Below are 16474 nucleotides of genomic sequence, written 5' to 3'. Positions count from 1 at the left end.
CAAAATTTTTAAATAATGGAAAATATACTGTAAGAGGCGTAATGAGAATTATGTTTCATGAAAATATATTTCACCAAGAAAAAGAGAACATAAAGAGATGATGGGTTGAAGTGCAAGATAAATCAGGGACAAAGAAACAAGATATTCAGGTGTGACTTGGATGTGGGTAATGGTATAAAGCATAAATGTAGATATGTGTCTATTCACTCATATGGGGAAAAAGAGACAAAGAAGTTTCTGATTTGGTGGATGTACTAGAATCTACAGTCCTGTGTGCGTGTTTGTGAGTGCGCGCGCGCTGGTGGGGGAGAGTAAATATTCTCAGGAATATGGGGTAGCACAAAAGCGAACACTAGATGAGGAAGTGGGAGAGAACGAGGAAAACATAATAGATATAATAGATCAAAGGTACAAAATGGAAGAAAATAAAGTAAAACGTAAAAACTGTCTCGGGAGTAGGGATTCCTGCCCATTTTGTAATGTTGTTGTATGGTTAGGTAGGGCATGTAGCAGGACAAAAACACTGGAGACCAAAGCAGGAAAGGAGATAGGAAGGGGGGCAGGGGGTTGGTCAAAGAATGAAATATAATTGTGTCTGCATCAAATGTGGATGAAATCTGCTCTCCTCCAGGGCCCCAGAAGCCAGCAATGTCAGGGGTTCAATTGGATGGGTTGCCCCAAGTGTTGGCAAAAACCAGTTTTGCTGGAGAGGAGGAGGACTCACAGAACCAAACTATGCTGCTCAGTTGATTGTAAAAGGGCATCTCTTGGCAGTCTTTTCTGTTTTCCCACTTTGAGAATCTTGGGTCTACTTAGCTATTAAGCAGAATTTCTTAGTACAAGGCAGTGAAAGATATCTCTCCTAGTGGAATTTTGCTGGTAGTTGCTGAGAACTTCTTGTGCTTGTTATCTGGCGGCTGTATTTCCTACTTAGTATTCTTTAAAGAACACTGGTGGCTTCGTGGGCTGTGCACTAAGCTGCCAACTGCAGGCACTCTGGGAGAATAAAGACAAGGCTTTCTATTCCAGTAAAGTGTTGTAACTCCAAAAACCAAAGGGGAAGTCCTGCATTGCCCTATAGGATTGCTATGAGTTGGAACGGACTTTGTGGCAGTGAGTTTGAGTTCATCCACACCACAATTTAAGTGCATCATTCCCCTCTGGTTTTCTTTAGTCATTGTCCAGCTTCACATGAATATAAAGTAATTGAAAATACAATTAATTGTGTGTGGTATAATGTATTCTTTTTTAAAATTCCCTTGATTTTTAACCCCTTACAGATCTTTTTCAGTAACTTTACCCATTACAGTGTACTGTCTGATTTCTTAAGTACTGCTTTATTGGGGTATTGATTATAGCTCTAAGTAAAATGAAATTCTTGGCAACAGCAATATTTTCTCTGTCTACTCTAATGCTGTGTATTGGTCAAACTGAGGAATTTTGCTCTCTTTATGTTGTAGTGTTAATTCATATTGAATTCTGTGGTATTTAATGTTTATCAGTAGTGTTTCAGATTATCTTTATTTGCAGCAAAAAGGTTGTTTCATCTCCATATCTCAAGTTGTTAATAAATTGTTCTGCATTCCTGATGCCAAAATCTTCATAGAGTCCAAAGCGGGCAGTATCCTCTTGATGTGTTTAAATGACAGCCTTTTTTGTCTCTATACAGATTCTACAAAATGCAATGAGTGTTCAAGAATCCTCATTGTTCTCAGTTTTATACAAAGCTTGTCACAATTCACATATTTGAGTTTCTTCGCATGTCAATGCAATTCAGGTAAATATGTCCAGTGAAGGTGCATCTTACCTCAGCAATCTTTGTCCTTCTACTTCTGAATCTACCTTGCTTGTTTTGCAGTTCTACTGATACCCACTGCAATTTTTTTTACTTATCGCCAAATTGTACTTGTGTATTTTATTAATATTACACAAAGCTACCACCAGTAAGTAGATTCTGACTCTTGGAATCCCTATATAGTGTTTCTGGACTATAAATATTTACAAATATATAAATACTCATTTTTAACCAGGGAATGGTTGATTGGCTTGAACTGGTTAGCAACTCAAAGCAAAACAGCAAAACATGCAATGTTACTATCACTGCTTTTATTAACGACAATGTTCCATCATGTCCATATATTTATTTTAAAGGAAATGAAATAGGGATCTCAGTCACCAGTATATTATCTTTCTGTTAAAAAAAACTTAATTTCTATACTCTCAGTTCCTGGATAATTTTTTCACACCAATATTTCAGTGCATCTTATAGATACAGATGTGTGCATAAATTATATTTATTTATAACGTATTAGGATGTGCAGCAAGCATGCACAGTCATTCTGTGTAATCTGTGTAATCCTACGATCATAAGTATTTTTAAACTCATTCTTTTCCCCACTTCAGTGATATATTCAAAGAGTAGTCAAAGGCTGAAAAATGCACTCAACCTAACCCATTCACAAAACTCTCACTGTATAATTGGCTTTAATTTGTACATCTAAACTGTTTCTAGACTTCTAAATTAGTAGCACTGCCTCATAACTAAAATTAATGACAATTACAAAATATTGTATCTAAGGAAGGGTTGTCATGTTGATTACTTGTTCTAATTGTCAACATTTATTACTCGGGGAAATAAACCAGTATATGTGTATTTCCAACCTCACTTGTAAATAATTAGTTGTCAATTCAAGTCTAAGTGAATATGAAATAAAATGCTTTCTTTAATATGAACTGTATTTATGCTGCAATTCTTGTTTAATGGAAATCACCTCACAGAATATGTTGATTATCTTTATTACAAATACAGTGATATCATTTGGCACAATTCCATACGTTCCATTTGATGATTGGAATATTCGTTGTGTGTAGCTAGTTTAACTCTATGGCTTTATGCTCTTAAATGGTATTATGTGGCAAAGCAAACAGAAGTGTATGTGGTAATATCCTTTATATCTGCCTTTTTCTGGCCTTGGTTATTTAAACTTGAATAATTAATAACTGGAAATATTCAAATCAATTCAATCTATTATCATATACCATGTGTTAGTCCGGGTTGACTAGAGAAAAAATTCTTAGGCACTCATATATGTGCAAGAAAGGGCTTTATGTATGAGAGCAATTGGATATTGAGAAAACATCCCACCTCAGTCCAGATCCAGTTCATAAATCTGATATTAGCCCATATGTCCAATACCAATCTATAAAGTCTTCTTCCTATTCACAAAACATGCAATGACGCTGAGTGCAAGAAGATCACAGGTTAGTGGACAGAAACTTGTGGGTCCAGTGGCAGTGTAGGCATCTCAGCACTGGTGTGGATCTCCTTGTGGTTGCTCTGGCTCCAGGGCTCCAGCTGCCATCAACATAGATCCATGTCTCTTGTCAGTAGAGAGTCTCTCAGGGAGTGAACCTTGTCAGTAGAGAGTCTCCAAGAGAATCAGCATGTGTCCCACATTCAGCAAGCTATTTAATCTCCTTAGCATCTCCAAATGAGGTCATCAAGTTGTTACCTGATTGACAGACTAGACTCCACCCATTCACTCTTAATAGTCTCAAGTAGACACCAGATTATGTAACTACCACAGACCACCGCGTGTCAATTTGACACTTTCACACAACTCTTTAGCCATATATAATTTTAAAACAAAAACTCATGAAATCATAGCTCTACCTAACAGGATAAAGCTAAAATGCATACAATTCAATATGTGCCATCATCATTTAAACAGAACATTCTACAAGTGAACAAAACAAAAATATCCTATGCCTAACAATTGCAGTGAAGTAACGCCTACTCCTTCATCCTATAATTCTATGAATATATTTCCCCACCTATGAAAGTTTGTAAACCAACCACTTCAGGCCATTATCCTCTAACTTGGGGTATGCAATTTCTATTCTGCCCACTTAGATCAACCCATTGCTCTGAGGAGACAATTATATTCTTTGACATGAAGAATCTTCATTGCAATTAGAACCTTGTGAAATCCACATCTATAAGTAAAGTCAAATCAGGACAGGCCATCCATAAAATCTTCAGCAAAGCAGACCAGTGCACAGGCTGAAAAATCTTCTCTTCATCTGGTTGGGTTCTGGTCAACTCAATGTACGCTGCTTCACTTAGCCTCACCACGTTGCCCGCTATACCATGGACCCTCTCACAAACTTTCAACAACTCTAGCCCCCGTGGGTTAGGTCATGAACTTCAAATCAGTCAACCCACTCTCATCTTATAGTTTCTATAAACCAGGTCCTTGGGTGTCAGTGTCCAGACTCAACCCGTCTCTTGATTGCTGCTTTTCTCCCACTTCCACTCAACAAATAGATCCAGATGGTCACCTTGCAAGCATGTCAGCCTGCCCACAGGCTTCCTTTAACTTTCAGCCCTAGCAAGGAGTTATCTTCATGGTTCCAGATTTTTTCCAGGCTCTGACAAAAACCACTTGTTCAAGATTCAAAACACCACAGTTCCTTTGTCTCCAATCTGTCAACACACCCCTTGGCAAGTCTCTTAGAATGCAAATGTCCTGAGTACTCCAAAGCACTGGGGTGGGCTTATCTTTTCAGAGCCTTCTTTAAAGGCGTGTCTTAAACCCACTTAAATATCAAATTTTAATGACTCCAGGCAAGTGGGTTTACAAACTCACTATTTTCATATGTCCCAATAATCATTTCTATCAATTGTATCAACAATAGTAAGCAGAAGAAATTGGTATAAAGAATCAGATCCTAAGTTCAATTCTTAACACAGTGAAGTTCAATCCTTATTTAGCTCATCTAAGCAATTTTAGCTTTATCTAAACAGTTCTATTGATACAAAAATATGGGATTAGGCTTCTGACAGCATCAAGCCAGAGCCAGGTTTTCTGTCAACTATTTTGACCTTCTGTCAGTCATTTTCCTTATGCAGCATGGTTTCTGAGAAATTCAAATGGCGATTTCTACCCCTGAGCTCAAAATATACATTAATCACATTCATTTTCACCATTTCAAACAGGAATAACCAAAGACAGCAACCAAAAAATATAATTCAAACTTTAACTTTTTCATATTCTTTCCAGAAAACAACCCAGTAAAATGCATGGACATCTCTGATTTCCGGCTAGCCAAAGAAGAAAAACTATGATGAGGCAGAGGTTGATCAAATATCCACTCCCCACCTTTATGATTTGTTTCTCTAATACCCCACTCCCAATTTCCCATAATGTGTTAGTCTGAGTTGACTAGAGAAACAAATTCGTAGGCACACATAAGTGGAGAAGAAAGGGCTTTATGTGCAAGAGCAATTGGATATTGAGAAAACAGCCCAGCCCAGTCCATAAGTCCGATATTAGCGCATATGACTGATACCAATCTATAAAGTCCTCTTCAGACTTATGAAATACATGCAATGACATCAAGTGCAAGAAGATCACAGGTTCCTGGGTGGAAAGTCTTGTGGATCCAGTGGGGGTGTAGACATCTCATTGCTGGCATGGGTCTCCACATGGCTCCTCGGGCTCCAGGGCTTTGGCTGCCATCAGCATAGATGCATGTGTCTTGTCAGTAGAGAGTCTCTCAGGAAGTGAACTTTGTCAGTAGAGAGTCTCCAAGGAAGTAAGCATGTGTCCTGCCAACAGCAAGCTTATTATCTCCTTAGTGCCTCCAAGTGAAGTTATCAATTGTGACCTGATTAACAGGTTAAACTCCACCGCTTCGCTCCTAAATTTCCGATTGACAACAGATTGTATAACTCTCACATAACCATGTAACAAATGTTTTCAAAAATAAGCTTATGGCTTGTTTATTCTATTAGAGATCATGGATTTTTCTGTACCAATCTTTTATTTTTTCTATATTTTATGTTCATTTTCACTCTTCTCTATAGCTGCTACTTTCTAACAAAGATGCATTATCCAATTCCATCTGTTTAGCCTCCAGGCATTACCTTTGGTCTTAAATTATTATTGTGTTACTATAAGATGAATAAAATATCAAGATACACTGAGTTCGTTGGAACAGCTACCTGACACAATGACCAGGTTTAGCCTTTGTTGCTCCATCAATGTGGTCTTTTAATCTAATGGCTAAAGACATTGCTCCAATGGCTTCTCTGGCTAGTTGCACATTGTTCTTTTAAAGATACACATTCTACATTTGCTTATGCACCCATTTGTCTTCAGCGATCCTATCATGGAGGTGTGCAGTCAATGATATGATTTTTTGTTCTTTGATGCCTGGTAACTGATCCCTTTGGGACCACTCGATCACACAGGCTGGTGTGTTCTTCCATGTGGACTTTGTTGCTTCTGAGCTAGATGGCCGCTTGTTTATCTTCAAGCCTTTAAGACCCCAGTCACTATCTCTTTTGATAGCCGGGCACCATCAGCTTTCTTCACCACATTTACTTGTTCACCCACTTTGGCTCCAGCTGTTGTGTCGGTAGAGTGAGCATCATAGAGTTCCAATTTAATAAAAGAAGGTATTCATGCATTGAGGGAGTGTTTGAGTAGAGGCCAAAGGTCCTTCCGCCACCTTAATACTTGACCTATAAATATAGACACATAGATCTATTTCCCCATCCTCCTATATATATTTGCATGTGCATGTCTTTGTCTAGACCTCCATGAATGCCCTTTGACTCCTAGCTCTTTCCTCCATCTCCCTTGACTTTCCTCCTGCCCTACTACCATGCTTCATCGCCACCTGGGCTAGAGTATACCTCTTCTCTAAGCAACCTTACCCTTGATCATTTCCCACCAGGTCTGCCACTCCCCCTTCTCTACCATTTGGGGTCCCATGTTTTTCCCTTGTCCCTGGGTTTGTTAACACCACTTCCTTACCCCCCCACCCCCCACCCCAAGTCCCCCCGGAACTGTCGGTCCCGTTGTTTTCCCTCCAGATAGTTCATCAAGCCTGTCCTATTCAGACAGACCTGTGGAGTCAGTAACATACACGAAAACTAGACAGAGGAAAACAAAGCAACAGTATACAACCAGACAACAAAACAACAAAAACAAACCACTGACAAAGAACAGAACAAAACAGTTCACAAGAGAAAAGCTTGTAGTTAGTTCAGGGATCCTTTGCTGGCCCTTAGGAGCGTTTTCCAGTCCAGTCTGTTGGGGCACCACGCCCTGGCCCCAGGTGCCCGGCTATCAAAAGAGATAGTGTCTGGGGTCTTAAAGGCTTGAAGGTGAACAAGCGGCCATCTAGCTCAGAAACAAATAAGCCCACATGGAAGAAGCACACCGGCCAGTGCGATCACGAGGTGCCCAAGGGACCAGGTATAAGACATCATGCAAAAAAAAAAAAAGAGATATAAGTGTGTGTATGTATGTGTATATATGTGTATATGTATATATGTATGTGTATATATGTATATATATATCATATCAAATGAAGGGGGAAGTGCAGAGTGGAGACCCAAGGCCCAAGTGTCGGCCAATGGAGATCCCCTCATAGAGGGGTTTAGGAGAGGAGATGGGTTAATTAGGGTGTGAGGTAGTATCGATGAAGAACACAGCTTTCCCCCAGATCCTGGATGCTTCCTCCCCCCAACTACCATGATCCGAATTCTACCTTGCAGGGCTGGATAGGACAGAGGCTGTACACTGGTACATATGAGGGTTGGAGGTACAGGGAATCCAGGGTGGATGATACTTTCAGGACCAAGGGTGTGAGGGACGATGCTGGGAGAGTGGAGGGTGAGTGGGTTGGAAAGGGGGAACTGATTACAAGGATCCACATGTGACCTCTTCCCTGGGAGAGGGACAGCAGAGAAGGGGGGAAGGGAGACTCCGGATAGGGCAAGATATGACAAAATAATGATGTATAAATTACCAAGGGCATATGAGGGAGGGGGGAATGGGTAGGGTGGGGGGGAAAGAGGACCTGATGCAAGGGGCTTAAGTGGAGAGCAAATGCCTTGAGAATGATTGGGGCAGGGAATGTATGGATGTGCTTTATACAATTGATGTATGTATATGTATGAATTGTGGTAAGAGTTGTATGAGTCCCTAATAAAATTTAAAAGAAGAAAAGAGAAAAAAAATGATTAGGGCAGAGACTGTACAGATGTGCTTTATACAATTGATGTATGTATATGTATGAACTGTGAAAAGAATTGTATCAGCCCCAATAAATTGTTAAAATAAATTAATTAATTAATTTAAAAAAAGATACACATTCTATAATCATAGTGTTCTTCTTAAAATTAATTTTGAATTATATATTTAAGAAACTGCTGCCTTTGAGTTAATTCTCACTTATATTAACCTTAATGGAAAAATAGAATTGTTCTGTATAGCTTAAAGACTACAAATATATCTGGGACCAGGCAGCCTCATTTGTTGAATAGTCAGCACTGTTTAATTGTAGAAATCTGGATAGTGGGCAACCACTAGAGAAATAATGACTGTTTTTAAGTCACAAAGAATTATTAAAGTGCCAAATGATTATTTTAAAGACTCATTTATTAGTATGTGCCCTGTGGCAAATTAGAGAAAGGCAGAGAGCCAAGTATAGGATTTATTTATTATGTTTACTAATTTATAAATTTAGGCCGCACAAACATATGCTGGTGTTAAGTCTGTCAAATCAGTTCCAGTCAGGGGAAGCCAAACCCTAACACGTCATTACAGGTCCGGTGGGTGCAAATGTACAGCGATAATAAGTAGAGATCATAGTAAAGCTGTACAGAGCATGAGAGATAGAAGTGAAGTATTGAAATAAATGGAGTCAAACACGATTCATGGTAGTATGCTCACTTCAGCTCCACTCGATGGTCCATGTACAGGGAGAGAGATATTTAATGCTATCCCAGGCCTTTTATATTCTCTGGGGACGTGCAAGCCCCTAATTACAGTTGAGGACATACGCCACTGAAAGGGGCTGTCCTATAGGTAATACAGTGATGAGAGGAGGGGTGGTCTAGGGATATACATGCTATAGGAAGGGGAGGGATTGGGGACGAGATGGGCGGATCCTAGGTTTAGGATGGTGGCTTAACTTTGACCTATTCCCTAGATTTCCATAGGAACCATTATCAGTAGGGTGTAAACCCCACCTACTGGAACCAAATAGATGACTGCAGGCGTCCATTGTCTTTAACAGCAGAGAGTGGGGCCTGCCATATAGTTTGGCAACTGATTGCTCTGGGAGGATGTCTGTGAGCATCTGACCTCCCCCACAAGTTCCTACTAGAACAAAGCACGTCACACTTGTGCCATCCTCTTAATTGTTCCTATGAGGCTGCTCCTTGTTGCACCACTTAGTAAACCCTTTTCTTTGAGGAATTTCCTCTCGTTTGCTGCCCCTCCACTTTGAGAAGCATGAAGCTCTTCTTCAAGACTGATGTCTCCTGACAATATGTCCAAAGTATGTAAAACGATCTTTCATCACTCTTGCCTCTAAGGAGAACTCTGGGTATACTTTACAACCCAATAGTCTGTTCTTTCAGCATTCCTTGGTATTTTCAATATCTTTTCCAGCACCATAATTCAAATGTATGAATTCTCCTTTGTCGTCCTTATTCAAATACATACGAGGCACTGGAAAATCCCATGGCTTGGGTCAATTGCACTTTAGTCCTCAAAGAAACATCCTTGCTCTTCAGTGCTCTACTGAGGTCTTACGTGGCAGATTCACCCAATGCAATATGACTTGTGATCACTTGACTGCTGCTTCCATGAACATTGCTTGTGGATCCAAGCACGGCAATATCCTTGACAATGTCAATCTTTTCTCCATTTACCCTGATGCTACCTATTGGTCCAGCTGTGAAGGCGTGGGTCTTTACATACTGAGGAGGATCCTTGGTGTTGTAATGGTTATGCAATCCAAGTAGTTGGCAGTTTGAAATCACCATTAGCTCTGAGGGAGAAAGACTGGGCTTTTGACTCCTGTAAATGGTGACGATCTCAGTCTCAGCAAGTCAGCTTTGACTCAGTGGCGATGAGCTTGGTTTCAGTTTTTATGCATAGAAGGTTGCGATCCTTGATCTTCATCAAGTGCTTTAAGTCCTCCATACTTTCAGCAAGCAGGATTGGGTCATCAGGGTATCTCAGGTTGTTCATAAATCTTCCTCTAATTCTGATGCCACGTTCTTCTTCATATAATCCAGCTTCCCTGAAGATTCACTCAGCATACAGATTGAACAACAATGGTGAGAACATACAACCCTGACACATGTCTTTTTTGATTTCGAACCCTGCAATATTCTCTTGTTCTGCTTGCGCAATGCTTCTTGATCCATGTACAAGTTCCAGATGAGCAATGAAGTGTTCTGAGATTTCCAAGATTATCAACAATTTATTATGGTTCACACAGTAAAATACTCTGGCATAGTCAATAAGAAAATAAGGAAACATTTTTCTGATATTTTCTAATCTCAACCAAGATTCGTCTGACAGAAGTAGCATCCAACCTTCCTAATGCTGTGACCCTTTAATACAGTTCCTCATGTTTTGGTGAACCCCAAACATCATAATATTTTTGTTGCTACTTCATAACTGTAATTTTGATACTGTTTTGAATTGGGTGACCCCTGTGAAAGGGTCATTCGACCCCCAAAGTGATCGTGACCCACAGATTGAGAACCATTGTTTTACATCCTCTTCTGTATCATCTCTGCTAATGTAGTGCTACAACTGTTGTTGCATGATATTTAACAAAATTTTACTTGCTTTTCCATCAATTATACAATTGTAATTTTGAGCATTCTGTTGGATCATCTTTCTTGGGAATGTGCACAAAGATGTATCTCTTACAGTCCATTGACCAAGTAGCTGTTTTCCAAATTTCTTGGCATAGACAAATGAGTGCTTCCAGTACTTTATCAGCTTGTTGAAACATTTAAATTGGTATTACACTGATTCCTGAAGCCTACTTTTTGTCTAATTCTTCAAGTGCAGCTTGAACTTCTTTCTTCAGCACCATTGGTTCTTGCTCACATTCTGCCCTCCTCAATGGTGGAATGTTGAGTACTTATTTGCGGTACTGTGATGTTTTCCATCTTCTTCTGATGCCTACCACATCGTTCAATATTTTTCCCATAGAATCTTTCATAGTTAAAACACCAGGATTGAAATTTTTCATCAGTTCTTTCGGTTATTCCATTTTGGTTTTCTAATTTTTCTTTACACATTTCATTATTATATTGGTGGGATAGACTAGATAAACAAATTCATAAACATGCATACTTATATAAGAGAGAGGTTTATATACAAAAGAAATTGAATATTGAGGGAAAATCCTAACCCAGTGCAGTCCAAGGCCATAAGTCTGATATTGGCCCATATGTCTGATACCAATCTATAAAGTTCTCTTCTGACTCACCAAACACATGCAATGAAGCCAAATCCAAGACAAACACAAGCCAGTGGGTAAAAAGTCTTTAGGTCCAGTGGCGTTGTAAGCATCTCAGTGCTGGCAGGTGTCTCTCTGTGGCTTCTCCAGCTTCCGAAGTCTGGTTGCATCCATGTGGCTATCTTCTGCAATGTCTCCCAGGGAGGGAGCAAGGAGGAAGCACCAGATTTCCCAGAATTCTGAGGAGAAGGCCATGACCACACAGAAGTCTCATTGGCTATCTCTAGATTGACAGCCTAGACTCCACCCCTACATTCTTCATCCTTAAATTGACCCCAGATTAGGTGACTACCACACTGCCCTCTGAAATTTTCTATTCAGCTCTTTGATGCCATCAGTTTTCCATTTGCTTTAGCTACTCTGATTAAGAGCAAGTTCCAGAGTTTCTTCTGATCTGTACTTTGATATTTTCTCTCTTTCTTGCCTTTTAATGACCTTTTTCTTTCTTCATGAATGATATTCTTAACGTCTTCCCACAGTTCACCAGGTCTTTGGTCATTTATTAATGTTCAATGCAAGGAATCTGTTCTTAAAATTCAGGTCAGATATACCCAGTCATAATTTGTCTCTCAGGTATTTGTTTTATTTCTCTTCAATGTTAACCTGAATTACATATGAGTAATTGATGGCTCTTTCCACAGTTAGCCCCTTATCTGTTTATTCCTGACATAGTATACCATTTGATTTTCTGTTTATTCCTGACATAGTATACCATATGATTTTCTGATTCAAAATTATACAAGCATCTACCCACACAACTAATCACACAGATTTTTAGTTTCTTTCTGAAAGCTAGGGAAATGTAGAAAATCAAGTGTCTGGTTGCTTTTTGGGGGAAAGTAATATGTGTTGATGATCCAAATAATTGTCTCGAAACAAAGTGAGGTAAATCTGGTCATCTACAAATCTAATATTGTTTGCATTTCATAATGTGTCATTCAATGCCAATGTCGTAGAGTCAAATTTTGCTGAAGATCATTAATCAACAATTGCAGCAATATATGGAGAGAGATCTGCTACAAAACTTGGTCCAATTCACAAATGGACATGAAACAAACAATGCCATTGCAGATGTCAGACGGACCTCGGCTTGAGGCAGAGAATACCAGAAAGATTTCTATGTGCGTTTTATTGACTGTACAAAAGCACTTGACTATGTGGATCACACCAACATATGGATAGCATGGAGAAGAATGGGAGTTGCAGAATAAGTAATCTGTATATGGATTAAGAGGAAACATTGTCAACAGAACATAAGAACACGTAGCATGGCTTAAAATCAAGAAAGCTGCGTGTCATGGTTGTATCATCTTATTCTTATTCAATCTTCAGGCTGAGCAAATAAGCAGAGAATCTGGGCTATCTGAAGAGGGATCTTGCATCAGAACTGGAGGAAGGCTCTTTAAAAACCTGTAATAAGCAGGCGACAGATATAACTTTGCTTTCTGGAAGCAGGAAGGACTGAAAGTAATTGTTAATGAATGTCAAGTTGTGCAGTCTTCAATATGTAAATGCAAAGAAACACCTACACGAGTTACTACCATATTGATGAACAGAAAAGATGAAGTTGTCAACGATTCATCGTGCTTGAATCCACAATCAGTGCCCATGATGGAGCAGTCAACAGATCAAATGACATATTGAATTGTGTAAATTTGTTGCAAAAAACCCCTATATTTTTCATTTTTATTTTATAAACTGTGAATTTCTCACTTTATTGGGCTCTCTTACGGTGTCATAATATTCCATAATTCCAGCGAATCAAGCATAATTATACAATTGCTACTACAATTGGTTTTAAAACATTTTCTTTCTTCTTGATCTCTTTTAGGGAATTAATAGTCCCCTTGCTGTTTTTGAAAGATCGTGCATCCTGGCATTCCTGCATTGAACAATCTTACTTAAAAGCTGGAACATACATAGATCTAACAGTATTAATGAGCTGAAACATAAGCTTTAATAGTAAGGGGAGAAAATATTAAAGAACCAGAGAAAAGTTATGATTTATATTAGTGCTTTATTGCAGCCTGAATTCCTCATTCTCACCATGCAGCCCCTCTGTGAGGGCCTGTTCAATTATCTTGAAGGTGGGTTTTGGGTCTCCACTTTGTTCACGTTCCTTTATAACTATTTGATTGCTTTGTTTTGACCTTCTGATACCTGTTCCCATTGACATCTCATGATCACAGAAGCTGGTCACCTTCTTCAATGTGGGCTTTGTTGCTTTCCTGCTCAATGGCTGTTTGTTTAACTTGCGGCCTGTGTTATTCTGGGTACTTTAAAGAAACAAATCCACATAAATTCATATGTATAAGAGAGAGTTTTATATAAAGGGTAAGTGCTCATCAAGAAAACATCCCATCCCAGTGCTGCCCAAACCCACAAGTCCAACATTAACCCATATGTCCAACACCAATCCACAAAGTCCTCCTCCATCTCACAAAACACACACTATGATGCTGACTACAGGAGGAAAACCAAGTCAGTGAATGTGTAAGCATCTCAGCACTGGCAGGGGTTCCACAAGGCTGCTCCAGCACCCAAGGGTGCATCAGTGTAGGTTCATGTGGCTGCTCCTCAAGGATGTTTGCAGGAAGTGAGCCTTTCCAGCTGAGGCAGGGAACTGGCTAAGGCAGCTTTACCCTGGCCCGACCACCACAAAACAGGAGACCCAAGAATTCTAAAGGCAAGGCCATTCAGTTAACCCTACATGTGTTTATCAGACAAGTTGGCACAATAAACTTTAACTATATCAAAACCTTTTAAGACTGCAAACACTATGTTTTTTAATAGCCATGCACCATCAGCTTTCTTCACCACATTTGATTATTCACTCATTTTGCCTTTAGTGATCATGTCAGGAAGGTGAGTATCATACAGTGCCACATTATTAGAATAAACCATTCTTGTACTTAAGTGAGATTTTAGTAGAGACCCAAAGTTCATCTGCTTCCTTATTAAATTTACATATGTGTACATGTATATACAAATGCACCCATATTTATATAATTATATGTATATTTATACCTATATACATATTTTCTTTCCTCTTTTTCTTTCCTCCTCCCACTATATCCTTACCCTCGTTCATCTCTCAGTAATTCCTCTCAGATACTTCTCAATTGATCTAGCCCAACCAGGAATGCTATACTCTCCTCACTGTCAATTTTATAACCCTTATTACTACCCAGTCCCTCTCATTGTTGGCTTACCACTCCCCTCCCACTGCCTCCTCCCTTCCCATGCCCACCTCACCCCCAACTAGCTGTTAGTCCCTTCCCCGTCCCCTTGGGGTTGTTTGCCCTGCCTATCATAGAGATACACACACACACAAAAGAGAAAAAGCAAGAAAAAGGAATGTCCCTATATATAGTTCCAAGTGCAGCTGATGTCCTGACTCAGAGTAGAAGATCATCTCTCTGCGAAATAGTGGGCAGTACCTGTTAAAATGCATCAGCCCAATTGCCTTTTCTTTCAGGGTTCCATATCCTGGGATCTGCTTACCTAAAAATACCTAACATCGCTCATACCCTCTTAGTCCCCAGTCTTTGTGTCTGATAGGCGCTCACCCTGCAGTTCCTTATTGCTCTTCCTGCATCGGGAATGGAGCAATACAAACCCACCCCACCCCTGCTTTACACATTTAGACTTTCAGTGTGGCCCGCTAGTGAACAGCCCCCAACCAGTTCAGGTGAGGTGCCAAGGGCTGCCCCATAGTCAGAAGTCTACAACTGGGATTTCTCGAGGACTTTGAGACTTGGCTCCCATCGCTGGTCTTTTGCACTCTCTTTGTGGTTTGCACCCATGTATACACATCAGCGCGGCTGCTCCCCCAAAGTGTGGCGTCAGGGTTATCCTACATAGTGCTGTCATCTATGGCCAGGAAATCATGTCTCCAGCTGAGGCCAGCACTGCCATCCTCTCTGGGAAGGAGCTGCTCCACCCAGGAACTCCATCCTCAAGGAGTGGCAGTCCGGAATGTGGTTTACTCTTGGTCCCTCTTTCCCTGTGGAGACATAAACAATAACCTCCCCTTGGGTGGATTAGTGCCCTGCTCCCCTATTGCCATCCTTTTTTCTCCCCCTGCCCTTCTGTGTGCCTTAAAGGCATATGAAAGGGGTGAGAAAGGTACGTTGAATAGCTAAGGTGTGGCTGGCCCATATCATGGCATTTTCAATATGCCTGCGAAAGTTCGGCATTGAATAAGGAAAATAAAAGAAAAATCGATGCACTTGAATTATGGTGTTGGAAAAGAACATTGAAAGAACCATAGACTGCCAAAAGAACAATAAATCTGTCTTGAAATAAGTACAGCCAGAAACGTTCTTAAAAGTGGGAATAACTCCTCTTTGTTTTATGTGCTTTGGACATATTGTTAGGGGAACCTGTCCTGGAAAAGCACACCAGACTTCATAAAGTTGAGGGCATTGAAAAATGGAGATCATCAATGGTCACAAATATAGCATCAAATGTGAGAACAATAGTGTTGGTTCATAGGATCACTATGAGTCAGCATAAACTCAATGGCACCTAACAGCAACAATATGTCGTAATGGTTTCAGTTTTCTTCATTAAAAAATAGAGCATCAATTGAATATATGTCCATGCTGCTAAAATTATCTGACTGCCACTTATACTAGATGGAAAATAAATTACAATAATAACCCATCATAACTACAAAAAGCAAACTTACTGTCATTGAGTCATTGCTGACTCATAACAACCTAACTGTTAACAGGAGTAGAAAGACCAGTCTTTCCCCTATGGAGATATTGGTGGTTTCAAACTGCCAACCATGAGAATCACGGTTCAGCAAGTAGCCACTAACCCCCAGGGCTCCTGTATAACTCATTATACACATACATTAATTTAGCAAATGCATTTATATGCATAATCTTATTTTGCCAAATATCTGAGAATATCTAGAATTTTTCACACATTTAGAACAATATTTTTGAATCTAAGCTGTTCATACTTTATGAAAAAATAAATGAATGATGGCTAAATTTCTTTGATAATTTATGCATAGTTTAAATGATTACTCTAAGCTGTTTAAAAATATACTCATAGTTTTCCAATGTATTATATTTAGATTTATAAACTTTCCAATAAATAACATTGTTTC

The sequence above is a fragment of the Tenrec ecaudatus genome, chromosome 3 (assembly GCF_050624435.1).
Source record: "Tenrec ecaudatus isolate mTenEca1 chromosome 3, mTenEca1.hap1, whole genome shotgun sequence".
Lineage (NCBI taxonomy): Eukaryota > Metazoa > Chordata > Mammalia > Afrosoricida > Tenrecidae > Tenrec > Tenrec ecaudatus.
The sequence above is the reverse complement of the archived record's forward strand: the minus strand, read 5'-3'. Positions refer to the sequence as shown.